At 38.8% G+C, this 13,723-nt stretch overlaps 1 protein-coding gene across 1 annotated transcript in view; it reads left to right on the top strand.

The window, feature by feature from the left end:
* Window positions 1-13,723, top strand: part of pawr (PRKC, apoptosis, WT1, regulator) — an 85,135-nt gene that overhangs the window by 45,637 nt on the left and 25,775 nt on the right. The gene's annotated exons all lie outside the window — the stretch shown is intronic.

Genomic DNA, 13,723 nt, shown 5'->3' with positions numbered 1-13,723 from the left:
CGAAATATTTCTAGTCACGAAAAGAACAAAGTGCAGATGCTAAAAGAACTCAAGCAGTCACGTCTGTAAAGGTGATGCTGTTTTTAAATATTTGATGCTTTTTTGGCATTTTTACACAATTCACAGACTTTGACTGTTGCTTCCAAAAAAACTCTTCCCCTTTTTCTTTTAAGTAAACACATGAACTGGTGGGACCTACAGAAGCATCCTGAGCTAACAAGACAAAGAATGCAATTTATTTCTTATGAGGCTGCCCAGTCCTGTGGCTGAGGTTTTTAAACACAGCCTCTGCCGTGCAAGCTGTGGTGTCTAAAATAATTGAATTGTGACCTGCTCTGAAGCAGCAGGGAATGCCTGTTGCCAGAGGTTGTTGTTTTGTTTCTACAAGACATCTTGTTAATTAAAGTGCGATTTAGGCTCCAAAATGCCTCACTAACAGGCCAAACCCTGTAAAATGACAAAAACAAGCGATCTCAGGAGGAAGTCTCTGCTTTCCAGGCCATTCTAGTCTAATGACTAGATCCGATCTGCAAGCAATCAACAATACCCAGGTTCTCTGGCATCTCAAGCATGCCAGTGTGTTGGTGCTGTTTATATTCAGGTTTGATTAGATGCTAAATTTATTCCACCTCTGATTTAGAAGAAACTGAATTTGTGTCAACCAAATATATTTCTATAGGGACATTTTGTTTTCACAAGGGAAATGCGTCTTAATTGAGTACCAAACATTTCCAGAAATGAAATCTGCTCAAACACCAAGGCTTAGTGTGAAAAGAATAAACAGCAATTCATTTTTTAATGATCATTTTGGTTGGAGAGACTTTGAAAATTACAGCCCTATTCTTCTGCAGTATCAGAAAAATTCAGCTGGCAAGGTTATTCACATTTCTCCTGATTAGAATGCAGTTTTGTATGCTCGGGATCATCTGGAGAGTAAAACGGCATAAAAAAATATTTTCTTAGAGGGGTAATTTGCTTGCTAGCTCACTTTCAATGACCAGTAGTGTTTGATCATTGAAAGAACATGCATTCGTCTGTACAATTAGAGCTGGCTCTTCTTGAACTCAAATCTTCAAAGCGATGGTCTGAAAGAAGCTTTAATCCTGTTAGCAAAAGCAAAAGTCACTCTTTGCCATTTGACTGCAAATGGAAACATGGAGTCAAACAAAACAAATCAAAATCGGTAACGGAGGCAAGTTTAGTTCAGATAAAACATTTGACTATTCAGAGTAGGGTTTTTCAGGAGACTCCATGATGGCAGCAGCTATGTTTACCAGGAGATGTGTAACAACCACAGAACCTTTTTACCCAGGTGTTCCTCTCAGGTGTAGGCCCTGAAACAGGATAGCTGAGTACTGCCACCAGGTGCCCTTGGGCTGTTACTGCTTTCCAGCTGCTCTATAGTCCCTTTAGCAAAATTACAGACTTCAGGTGAGGTTGACTCCTTGGTTCTTGTTCTGCTTTTATGTTCATGAGCTCTCACTCAGCTGGAACAGGCCTTCTTTTTAGTTACAGCCTTCTGTTGTCTTGCTCTAAACAGTTGCATGCTGGTGATGCTTCTTAAATCTTTGAGCATTGAATTCCACTTTCATTGTAAAGGTTAAATAAAAACTGCACCACTTAATCTCCATCAGCTGCTAAAAAGGTGAGGCATTTTTACGAAAGAAGAGACAATGTAGCTTGATGTTGTCAGTCTCTTGGAAATCTTTCGTAGAAGTAATTACAAATTTCCAGTATGCCTGCCACAGTGTAGTGTATGACACTTAATTTACAAAATAAAATTACATGATTTTACCCTTAGAGCATAATTTACAAATTGCATGTTATTAACGACAAAAATGATTGTTTTTAGGCAACTTATGAAAAGTAATATGTAGTTGATTTACTTAAAACAATTCTGGGTTGCATTGTATTTTGTTTGCTCTATGCGAGTACTCTTTGGCTGCGTTGCACCTTTTGGACCACGTTTTTCATTTGTATCATCCTGCAGTTTGTCAGTGTGTGAAAACTATTTGCACTATAGCTCCTGCTGCCATGCATGCATTACTTCCTGGATTCAGCAGACCTGGCTTTATTCCTGATCCATCATGTCTGCGGTTCCTTTGATGGCTCTCTGAAACTCGATTAGTCCCCATGTTGTTGGAGCTCTGAATAAAAGGACTTCCAGAGCCAAGAAAACCAAGCTTCAGCTGCCAAGAGACGTGATGGCCTTGCAGAAACACAAACGCTGAGTGTTATTTGGCCGCCCAACCGATCTCGTTCTTATTGCATGCAAACCTTAAAATATTTTCATCCCTTGAATGTTTTTCACATTTTGTCACATTACAACCACAAACTTAAACATCTTTTATTGAGTGTTTTTTCTTTGTGACAGATAAACCCAAAGCTTGTAGGAAAAGGACACAAAGTTTTCAACACTTCTACAATAACTGTACGTAAAGTGTGGTGGGCAGCTGGTTTTGATGGTCTCTGAGGTTTCTTAGAAAATATTTGTGAACAAAAAGCATCATGAAGACAATGGAACACACCAGACAGGTCAGGGAGAAAGTTACAAAGAAGTTAAAAGCAGATTTAGGTTACAAAACAATATCCCAAGTATTGCACATCTTACAGGGTACTGTTAAATGCATCATCTGAAAATGAAAACAGCATGGCATAAACTGACAGACCAGGCAAGGAGAGTGTTGATCAGAGAAGTCACCAAAAGGTCCACGGTATTTCTGGAAGAGCTTCAGAGATGCACAGCTGGGTTTAAAAATGTCCTTACTGGATAATTATTAGCCATACATTTAACAAAGCTGGCCTCTTTGGAATATTGGCAACTGTTGGAAGAAAGACATAAAAATCAACCCAAGCCAAGTTGCAAATGTGTAAGAAAGTGCTCTGGTCAGAAGAAACAAAAATAAAACGTTTTGGTCTACCTGCGAAATGCTGTTGGAAGGCTGCTCATGGCCGTAAACACTTCATCCCAATAACGAAACAGGGTTGTTAGTGGTACCATACTGTGGGAAGCTTTTCTTCAGCAGGGAGAAGAAAGCTGGTTAGAGTTCAAGGCAAGATACATGGAGCTAAATACAAGGTAAACCTGTTAGAGGCTGCAAAGACTTGAGAAACGGGGAGAGGTTCATTAGCAGGAGGAATTCTCTTGCAGCATTGAAATGTTCTTTCCACTTGACCATTATGTGCTACTTTGTGTTATTCTGTGTTAAGTTGCATTTATGGGTTCTGTAGATGTGAGAAGATTCCCCAGTAGACTGAGGAGGAAGATTGTGGAAAAGTTGCATCTGTCAGACACAGTGTGAGGTCAGTGGTCACTATGTAGTTCTGTCGTTTCGATTAAGTTAACCAAGAAAAAAGCAGTTATTAGGGATGAGAGGTATATGTGGCTCTATTCATCACTGTCATAAGGTGATCATACTGGATGTCAGGTGCACAGTCTCGTCTAATTTTCAGAAACTTACTGAACAGAACCTTGGATTTACAATATTCTCCTGAAAATCAAATTTTAAGATGGAGTTGTTTTGTTTGCTTCTGTTGACAACAAATAAATCTCAGTCTAGCTTTTAGCTGCTGATCCATCCTCACATGCAGAAGACTGAAACTTCAAACTTACAGAGCAGCAGGATTATGAATGATGCTGCCTTGTTTGTCTTTTAATGGATTCCAGGAACTCTTATAGTGATGTGAAATAAAAAAACAAAACACCATGGGTCTGGATAGTTTTATACAAACTCCACCAAAATTGCTTGCACTGTAAAAATAATGCTGCCGCCATAATGGTCATCCTGCGGTTTTGGAAGAAAAGATGCATTTATTCCGGATGCAGTGTTCAGAAAATATCAGTTCAGGAAGGAAAAGGTACAGATGCCTGCACATGGCCGAAAATGAGATTAGGAGTTGGACAAAAAGCAGGACCACTTCCCTGTTGCTTTTTCAGTCCAGCACACTGAAGACAGTCTGTTATTACTGCTGGTTTCCAGGAATTTGATTACTGATGTAAACGTTCTAGCAGCCTACAAAACTAGTCTCTTTTGAGTTTGAGTTACAGTTAATTTGCTCTGTGGTTAGGACATGGAGATGGAAAAACCCTTGGCTCACCTGAGAAAGAGAAGCTAGAATCCCTTGCATACATGGCATTATGTACTTTTACATAAGGCCTGGTGGATTCTGGTCAAAATCCGATTCATAATTTTTTTTGCAGCACTTCACTTGTGGCCTTTATTTTTGTTATTTTTCCAAGGCAGACACCCAGGACGGCTGCGTGGGACTGAGGCCTCTCTATATTGTTTGTTCTACCGTTATGACATGCACCGCGTCTCGCCAATGCATCTCCAGTGGCTTGGCAAAGTAAACATTGTTGAGATATTTGTTGTGATGAATTCTATACCTCAAAGTTGTGTTCCTACACTTTTCATTATTTGAAATATCGGGAAAAGTCTGGGGTTTGATTAAGATGTGCAGAAGAATGAAAAATGAAAATGGGTATGTAAAATTAGTTTTTATTTCTGGACTAGTATCTTCTCCAAAATGTGTATCTAACAGTCTTTCTATTATCTACCAATCTGTACAGCCATGTGTCTAGCTGGTGCTTCTTTAATCATTAGTAATTTAGTCACTAGTTTTTGTCATAAATTCACAGTGAACTTTTATATTTCACAAATTAAGCTACAAACCTATTGAGAACTCTGGAGCATTAATTATAGAAAAGTATGACATTTTGACATGAAAAATATGTCTCTCTGTGTTAAAAACACATTAACACTGATTTAAAGTTAAGGGAAATTGTATTGCAGTTTTTAACAATAAACATCTGATATTTCTTATGATGCTCCTCTGGTATTATAATTTATTCCTATTCCATTGTTATTGTGTTAGAGGCTCGTGCAAATCCACAATAACAAATGCACACTTGCTTTCCATTTCCTGAGATATTGCTGTTTATACCTGGAGTAAACAATCCATTTCACAAGAAACCTGGTATACATGCAGTCCTACAGTTGATTAAATGGGATGTGTTTAGCTTTGTTGGAATTTTAGTGTTTCTACTCTAACTATAGTTTAACAGACTTGTTTAAAAACATAAGGATAATGTAGCACTGACTTTCATTTGACCATTATGCTAAAAACTCCTTGACTACCTGGGACAGTGGATTGGGTACTGGTGGCTCAGCTCTTCAGTGGTTTGCTTCATATCTCATAAACAAATTTTTTTTGTTATCTATAAAGCACTTTAATTGTAGGCTCATCTCTTCTGTGGGGTACCACAGGGATCCATTTTGAGGCCTGTTTTTGTTTTTGGGTTTATCACTCAGAAATGACACTGTGTTGACACTCTGTTGTACCTTCCTCTAAAGTCTCAGTTTCTTTCTCTACCTTAGTGACACAACATCATGGGTGGCAAATAACTAGTTTAATACTAAATAGTGACAAAACAGAGTATGTGTAGTCTTCATACTTCCACATTGCCAACAGGCTCATTAAGGTAAAAAAGAAAAACTACGACTTTTTCTAGATTCAGAGCTCAATTTAGATAAACATTTGTTACAAATGGCTGTCACTATCTAAGAATCATTGCAAAGTCTAAATCTGTTTCAATACTTTAATTCTTTTTTAAGATTTAGAAATGGTCATTAATTCCTTTTTGTTACATCACAATTGGACTACTTAAGTGTTTTTGGGCAATGCTTTACTATGTACCCATTTAGAGCACTGATGATTTAAAGTATTTTTGATAATATACTCATAGCCTACAGTAAGGAGATGTTTTGGTGAAAGTCCAATAAATATCGTAGGAGATCACTTATTTATTTTGGTTTAATCAGGGGTCATAATTTGTCATCTTTAGTAAAAGTCTACTGGCCCAAATGGGGATAAGAACCAAAATAAAGGAAATATGGTGAAACAGACAATTATATACAATAATATAAAATTCAAATATGTAACATTACAGCATTCCTCTGATGATTTATATGAATAATTAATGATGTTTGTTTACAGATATGAAATTAGGTAGGTGGAGACAAAATGGTAGTAATGGTAATAGATCATAGCTACAAAATGGGAGTAAAGTATGATTTCTCTAAATGCAGAGTGAAGGTAGGTTGGGATTGAAGGGGGGTATAAATATTTGAAAAGGCAAAATGATCTGGAACCCATTGATCAACAACTGCATCCTCGTTTTCATCCTGCTTTTTTGTTATGCACCAGATATTGACAGGATAAAAACTCTGGTTTAAGTAACACTGTTATCACTGAACAAGTGAAAGAAAAGTGTAAACTCTTACCGGACAGTTTTATGATGCTCTGCATTTGCAGAAGCTTCTGGATTTCTGGTCGTGGTCAGAGTGCAGTGAGCATGCTCAACGCAGAGACTAGGGTTATTTGAGGTTCTTCACTGGTTTTATGAAAATCTCATGTAAACCATAAGGAATGGATGCTTTACAGCTGAGGAAATCTTTAACCACCACAGTATAGGATGTAACACCCTTACATTTAAGTCATACTCGAACTACAGAGGCCATGTGGAGACCGCAAGAACAACTTGGGCCAGCTTTGGGTTCTTCTTGCAGGACAAGGAAATCTGAAGATTACTAATCATGAAACACACTTGTAGAAACTAGCAACTCTGCAGCAGGCCTGTGTTTTTGATCCTCTCTGACTTCTTTTGTAGTTCCAAATGACGAAGGAAGGTTGTTGGCAGGGGCCATGTGTTAATCTGTGGAGGGCTGTGGTTTAGACTCCTTTTAAGCACAGTTGACGCTGTTGCTCGTGCTCCAAGCCACAGCTAAGGTTATTAGACCACAGAACAAGCATGGCAAATGTATAGGCACACAGAGCCGTTTCCCACAGATGCATTAAAGCTCTTGCAGACAGTCGAACATCTCTGCCCGGCTCTGCTGAGCCCAGCTGGTCTGCCCTCAGGCCTTTGGTTCACTCTGACACATCCAGAGGAATGCTTATGTTGCTGCTCACTGGGTCAACAATCATAACCACAGACTCTATTGTTTATTCGCCTAAAGCTTTTTATTTGTTGTACCCCCCAGTGTAAGAGGCACTCTGTTCATTGCCTGGTTTAGTGTTGATTAAAGTACTGCGGTCTAACTTTGGCTCAAAATGAGGCTCAGACAGTCTTGAAGTTAAAAGCCGAACGGTGTAAGAATTTCAGTTATTTTGCAGTCGGTTTGGACGAAAGCAGTCTTGCCTTTGAAGCCTGTGCAAACTTTGATCCTTAAGATGTTTTGTTCCCTTTTCGATTTAACCCAAAAAACACCATCACATAAAATCCATACTTTATGTAAATCTGACTTAAAGCCAACTTGAAACTTATAGCTTTTACTTTTTATATTCACAGACGTTTGGAGTGTTTTCTGTGTAGGGGAATTGTGTAACCTTTTCAGTATGAACTTGAAAGAGATTTTGATCTCTGGAAATGTTGCTGGTTAAACAGAGGTCATGAAGAGATATTGGGTTGCTCTGAAAACTAAGTTTAGGACTCTTCTTGCCTGCTGAAATAAAATGAGAACAGATGAGTTCACTTCCAAAGCCTTTGCTGTTGGCTGTTGTTTCGTGCTTTCTTTTATTAAGGCTCTTGACTTAAAGTTGCAGTCAAAAATCTCCATTATCTCAAAAGATATTGCAGTGATGTGGATGCAAGATATTGACAAATGAGAAAAACAACCCCTCCCTAAACAAAGTTTGCCGAGACTTATTTGAGATCTGTTAACAGAAGATGTTAACTAATTTTAAGGCTTAAATGTAAAATGTATTCTTTGTTGTTCTGACAGAGTTTTAAGGGCAGTTAATGAAATTTGGATTTTTCTTCCATGACGAGGAATGCTCCCAGTTGTTTCGTAACTTTTAAAGTTTTTTAAATCCTTCATTCAGGCCTTTTTCTTTCCAATGCTTGCAGCTCACCTTGAAAACCTTTATGGGTGGGGTTTATTAATATCTGTATTATAGCAGTATTAATATCACAAAGGACTGTTTAAAATGTATTCACCGTTGGCTAGCAAATTCCAAGTGTCATGAATACACATTTTGCATGTTAGTCAGATATTAAGTAGGGATGATGTATATCACAAATTTATCATCTCAATTTCATTGTAAGCACAATATCAGTATCACAGAGAACTGTTTGTGCACCAAATGTTAGCAGAGTAGAAAAGTGCTGTGCATTCATTCTCACCTCTGTTGGTGATGCTTGTTATTTAAGGCTGTTAAAAATGTTTTAAGTAGCCATTAGGATGGTTACTTAAAACATATATGTATATATATATATATGTATATATGTATGTGTGTGTGTGTGTATATATATATATATATATATATATATATATATATATATAAATCCCATTTTATTGTCCCTACAGGAAATCCTAGCTGTGTCACATTTTTCAAATGATAAATGGTCTCATCTGGCTCATTTAACATACCTGGGGTACTGACCTTGATAGTACCAGTGTCTTATTATTCATCTAACAACTACGACAGGTACAGTCCTCCCTTTGATCTGTGTTGTTACCTGAGCTAACTGGCAGCCATGATTAATCAGCTTGTGAGTTTCTCTCTTTCCTAATGGATCATCCTAATGAAGTCTCTGTGCTGTAGTGAGTGACAGGTGATTAATGCACACTGGTCATTAAATCCTTGCATTTTCATACTTCCAGTGAAGGTGTCCCTGGCTTGTTTAGAGGTGATTATTGGGATGAAGTGGACAAGACACTGGCGTGATGACAAAACTGCACATATGGAATCATTGGGTGACTATTGAGACAAGATGTCACTATTCCAGTGAAAAAACATTTGAAACATTTGAAGAAACATTTTAACAAAATCAACAATCCCTGCTGCAATATATGCAAATATGTTGGCATATCTAAAATGGCAACAAACTAATAATCACTACATTATAGTATTTCAGTCTAACAATATACCACACTCAAAAAATAAAGGGGACACTCCAATAACATCCTATATCTGAATGAATGAAATATTCTCATTGAATACTTTGTTCTGTACAAAGTTGAATGTGCTGACAACAAAATCACACAAAAATTATCAATGGAAATTAAATGTATTAACCAATGGAGGCCTGGATTTGGAGTCACACACAAAATTAAAGTGGAAAAACACACTACAGGCTGATCCATCTTTGATGTAATGTCCTTAAAACAAGTCAAAATGAGGCTCAGTATTGTGTGTGGCCTCCATGTGTCTGTATGACCTCCCTACAACACCTGGACATGCTCCTGATGAGACGGGGGATGGTCTCCTGAGGGATCTCCTACCAGACCTGGACTAAAGCATCCACCAACTCCTGGACAGTCTGTGGTGCAACGTGATGTTGGTGGATGGAGCGAGACATGATGTCCCAGATGTTCTCAATCGGATTCAGGTCTGGGGAACGGACGGGCCAGTCCATAGCTTCAATGTCTTCATCTTGCAGGAACTGCTGACACACTCCAGCCACATGAGGTCTAGCATTGTCCTGCATTAGGAGGAACCCAGGGTCAACCGGACCAGCATATGGTCTCACAAGGGGTCTGAGGATCTCATCTCGGTACCTAATGGCAGTCAGGCCTCTGGCGAGCACATGGAGGGCCATGCGGCCTGACCCACTGCCAAACCGGTCATGCTGAAGGATGTTGCAGGCAGCAGATCGCTCTCCATATACTGTTTAATTTGTATTGTATTGCACCGACTACGCCAAAACAAATTCCTTGTATGTCCAAAAACGTACTTGGCAATAAAGCTTTTCTGATTCTGATTCTGACGGTGTCTCCAGACTCTGTCACGTCTGTCACATGTGCTCAGTGTGAACCTGCTTTCATCTGTGAAGAGCACAGGGCGCCAGTGGTGATTTTGCCAACCCTGGTGTTCTCTGGCAAATGCCAAGCGTCCTGCACGGTGTTGGGCTGTGAGCACAACCCCTATTTGTTGACATCGGGCCCTCATATCATCCTTATGGACTCGGTTTCTAACCGTTTGTGCAGACACATGCACATTTGTGACCTGCTGGAGGTCATTTTGCAGGGCTCTGGCAGTGCTCCTCCTGTTCCTCCTTGCACACAGGTGGAGGTAGTGGTCCTGCTTCTGGGTTGTTGCCCTCCTACGGCCTCCTCCACGTCTCCTGGTGTACTGGCCTGTCTCCTGGTAGCGCCTCCAGGCTCTGGACACTACGCTGACAGACACAGCAAACCTTCTTGCCACAGCTCACATTGATGTGCCATCCTGGATGAGCTGCACTACCTGAGCCACTTCTGTGGGTTGTAGAGTCCGTCTCATGCTACCACGAGTGTGAAAGTACCACCAACATTCAAAAGTGACCAAAACATCAGCCAGAAAGCATAGGTACTGAGAAGTGGTCTGTGGTCCCCACCTACAGAACCACTCCTTTGAGTGAGTCTTGCTAATCACCAAAGATTTCCCCCTGTTGTCTATTCCATTTGAACAACAGCTGTGAAATTGATTGTCAATCAGTGTTGCTTCCTAAGTGGACAGTTTGATTTCACAGAAGTTTGATTTACTTGGAGTTATATTGTGTTAAGTGTTCCCTTTATTTTTTTGAGCAGTGTATATACATAATTTAGATTTCATATGATTCAGACGTTGTGAAAGAAAATGCTTAGTTTTTGATATGCAATCACCAGTTGCATCCTTTGCCGTCATACAGCCTAATCTCCCCAGTCATTTTAATTTAAATGTGAGAGCATAGAGAAGTAGAAGTGTCCAAGCCTGCTGTCCTGCAGAAAGAGTCTGTGATGCATTCTTGCATCCAGCTAGAGATAAAGCTTTAGGAAAAATAAAAAAAATGACTGATCATTTTCCTCCCCAAAGTGAGTTTCCAACCACAACAGACATTCCAACACACCGTGAAGTTCTGCTCCAGATGTCGTTTCTTTAATTTTTCATGCGCAGATCAACAGACATTGGTATGGAGATCATAGCAAAGCGGAATAAATGTTTTCCTTGTTCAGCTAAAGTGAACTCCTTTAAGACCCTCACACTATGCTTTTGTAAACAGGAAATACGTTTTAAATGTGGGGTATGGTTATAAACATACATTTATCAGAACTTCGACATAATTAAATTGTTGCACATCTTCTCAGTCATTTGTCACAGTTTATCAGTGCAGGAATTAATTTGTAAGCTCCAATGTTTTTATAGGAAGTGCTTTCATTTTATGTAATTAGTCACAGCTGGGTTGCCTCAACCCAACTTTACAACATTTAATTAAATTCAGAGTTGAACTGACCATTATTGGTTAAAGTTGCTTCTGCACTGTTTCATTGAGTATGCAAAGCTTCAGCCCATTAAAAAATCATTCTGCAAAATATTAAAAATATACCATATGTGTTTGTTTTAGTAAAATTTGGTCCAGAATATGTAAATATTACAGAGACAAAACCTGTCAGATCATTATGTGCAATATGTAATGTTAGCCTGACTCTTGTTGAGACATTACATTCTTCCAAGTCAAAGCATTGCACAATCATCCCTTAGCACACAGACTGCTTATTTCAGCTGCCCAGGGTAGCAAAGTGACCTGAAAAATACACACATTATGATGAGGTCAGGGGTAGAAGATTTCCTTATATGGATGCACACACAGATCCCTGTTCCCTTTATTTGGAATAGATGGAAATGCAATGCAATTTGGAATATTACAGGGCAAAAAAAGAGCTGCATTTCTATCCAAAACAAATGTTGAGGTCCCCAATTCAACATTTCAGGGAGGTTTGTGCATAGCAGAGTGGATGGTCACTGCACAGTTCACAGGCAGACTTCTATTTAATGTAATTATTTTTGATAACCCCATAAGTTCCTGTTTCCAACATATTGGTAGTATATTTATTTTAGAATCATTTAAAAAACCCTGATAAACCTTGAACTTCTTGAGATTTTCTCTTGTAACCACAAATTTGGTGGGAGATGCAGTTTGTCCCCAGACAGAGCAATTTTCATGTAGACCAGAAGTTCAGTTTTACTGTCATCTCTCCAGAGTACATTTTTCCATATGTTTGCTGTGTCTTCTACATAGCTCAAGGCAAACTGTTAATTGGACGTCTTACAGAATTTTTTAACATGACTTAAACTTGCCATTCTTCCATAAATTCCTCTTTGATTAATGCTCCCTTTTGCTTGCCTTTTTAGTTTAAGTAGATGACCGTTAACTTGGTATGTATGTACATGTGTCACAATCTTTATTTACAAATGATTGAATGGCAGTCCTCTTCAAAATGTTCAAAAGCTTGGGATATATTTTATGACTTGACCCTGCTTTAAACTTCCCCATAGCTTTATCTCAAACATGTCTGTTGTGGTCTTTATGGTGCTGTTTATGGACTAATGTTTTCTAGCTATAAAAGAATAAATAGTATTTATTGGCAAGTCTGATCACCGCAATACATGTCCGTAACATTCTGATTTAGAGATAGAGGGATAAGAATGATCAGTGTCTAAAACCATTTAAATTTAAGAGAAACTAAGATATTTTTCCGTTGCAGTTTACAGAAGCTCTTCATAGGACATGTCTGGCAAGACAGCATTCAAAGATTATGGTTTGAAAACCAATGGGTTTTCTTAACATGTCAAGAATGATCGATGAGACTGCTTGATGGCTGTTCTTTTAGGATTTTATCATTACCACATGTATCTGATGGTATTCAAAGTAATGAGAGAATGGAAAACACCGTATAAGAAAAGGGTGGGAGGGGTACAAGTAAAGATATGTTGCCATGTTTATACATTTTTTTCACCCTTATATTTCAGAGACTTTAGTGTGTGCCTTAATGGTCAATTTTCTGTAGCATCAAAACTGCAAACTTTGGGTTTCCAAGGTGCCACCCTTTCAGGACCCCTCAAGATCATTTTAGTGCTGCAGTGCATTCATTAAACCAGCTAAAGAGGAAAGGAGCTGGCATTTTCCCCAAGGAGAACTGATAAACTCTTTGACAGGAAAGGCCCTGCAAACTACTGCATTCCTTGTTAACCTTGTAAGGCTATTTTTACCACTGACGGACTTGTCGAGCAGAAATCTTTTGTTCAGCCTGCAGCGTGAAACAGGAAAGGCTGGTTTAAATCTTGAATTTAAGAGTTTGGCCTCAATTTCAACCTCTTGTCACAATCTAGACATCCATCCCAGTGTGAATCTCTGTTTGTGGACTGTCTCTACCAGTCACTACAGATGACCACTCTGACACTGTTGACTCACTCTTGACTCCAAAGGGATGGAATTAGGAACAGAGCTCTTGCACAGATTTCTAGATGAAGAAAATAATCCATATTATCAGGAGGGAAGTTGGAGTGTTTCCCAGGCAATATCTGTGATTGCTGCCTGCATATTTCCAGCTAAACCCCTATTTTTCTTTTAAAAGGATGTTTGTTCTTTGCGTATTTATACATGCTGTTTATTTTGTTTTCAAGACGGATTCCTCTGATCAAAAATCCCCTCAGTCGGTCCCCAGGAGGTAAAAGTCCCCTTCAAACTTTACAAAGTTTGTCTTTTGTTGGTGTAGTTTTAGCTGTCAATTCCTGGAAGTGAGTGTTGTCATATTTTGTGGGGATTAAGAGGAAGACCCAAGTTAAAAGGTGCTAAAGGTTAAGATAAAGATGTTTAGGCATTAACTTGCCTTTTAACATCTGTACTGATGGTTAATGTTGGTGATTAAGGATGTAATACTTGTTTTAATCATCTTGAAAATTGATAGAAAGATCTTTCCAT

This window comes from Girardinichthys multiradiatus, chromosome 17 (genome assembly GCF_021462225.1).
Source record: "Girardinichthys multiradiatus isolate DD_20200921_A chromosome 17, DD_fGirMul_XY1, whole genome shotgun sequence".
NCBI lineage: Eukaryota > Metazoa > Chordata > Actinopteri > Cyprinodontiformes > Goodeidae > Girardinichthys > Girardinichthys multiradiatus.
This window is presented reverse-complemented; position numbering and strand designations above follow the sequence as displayed.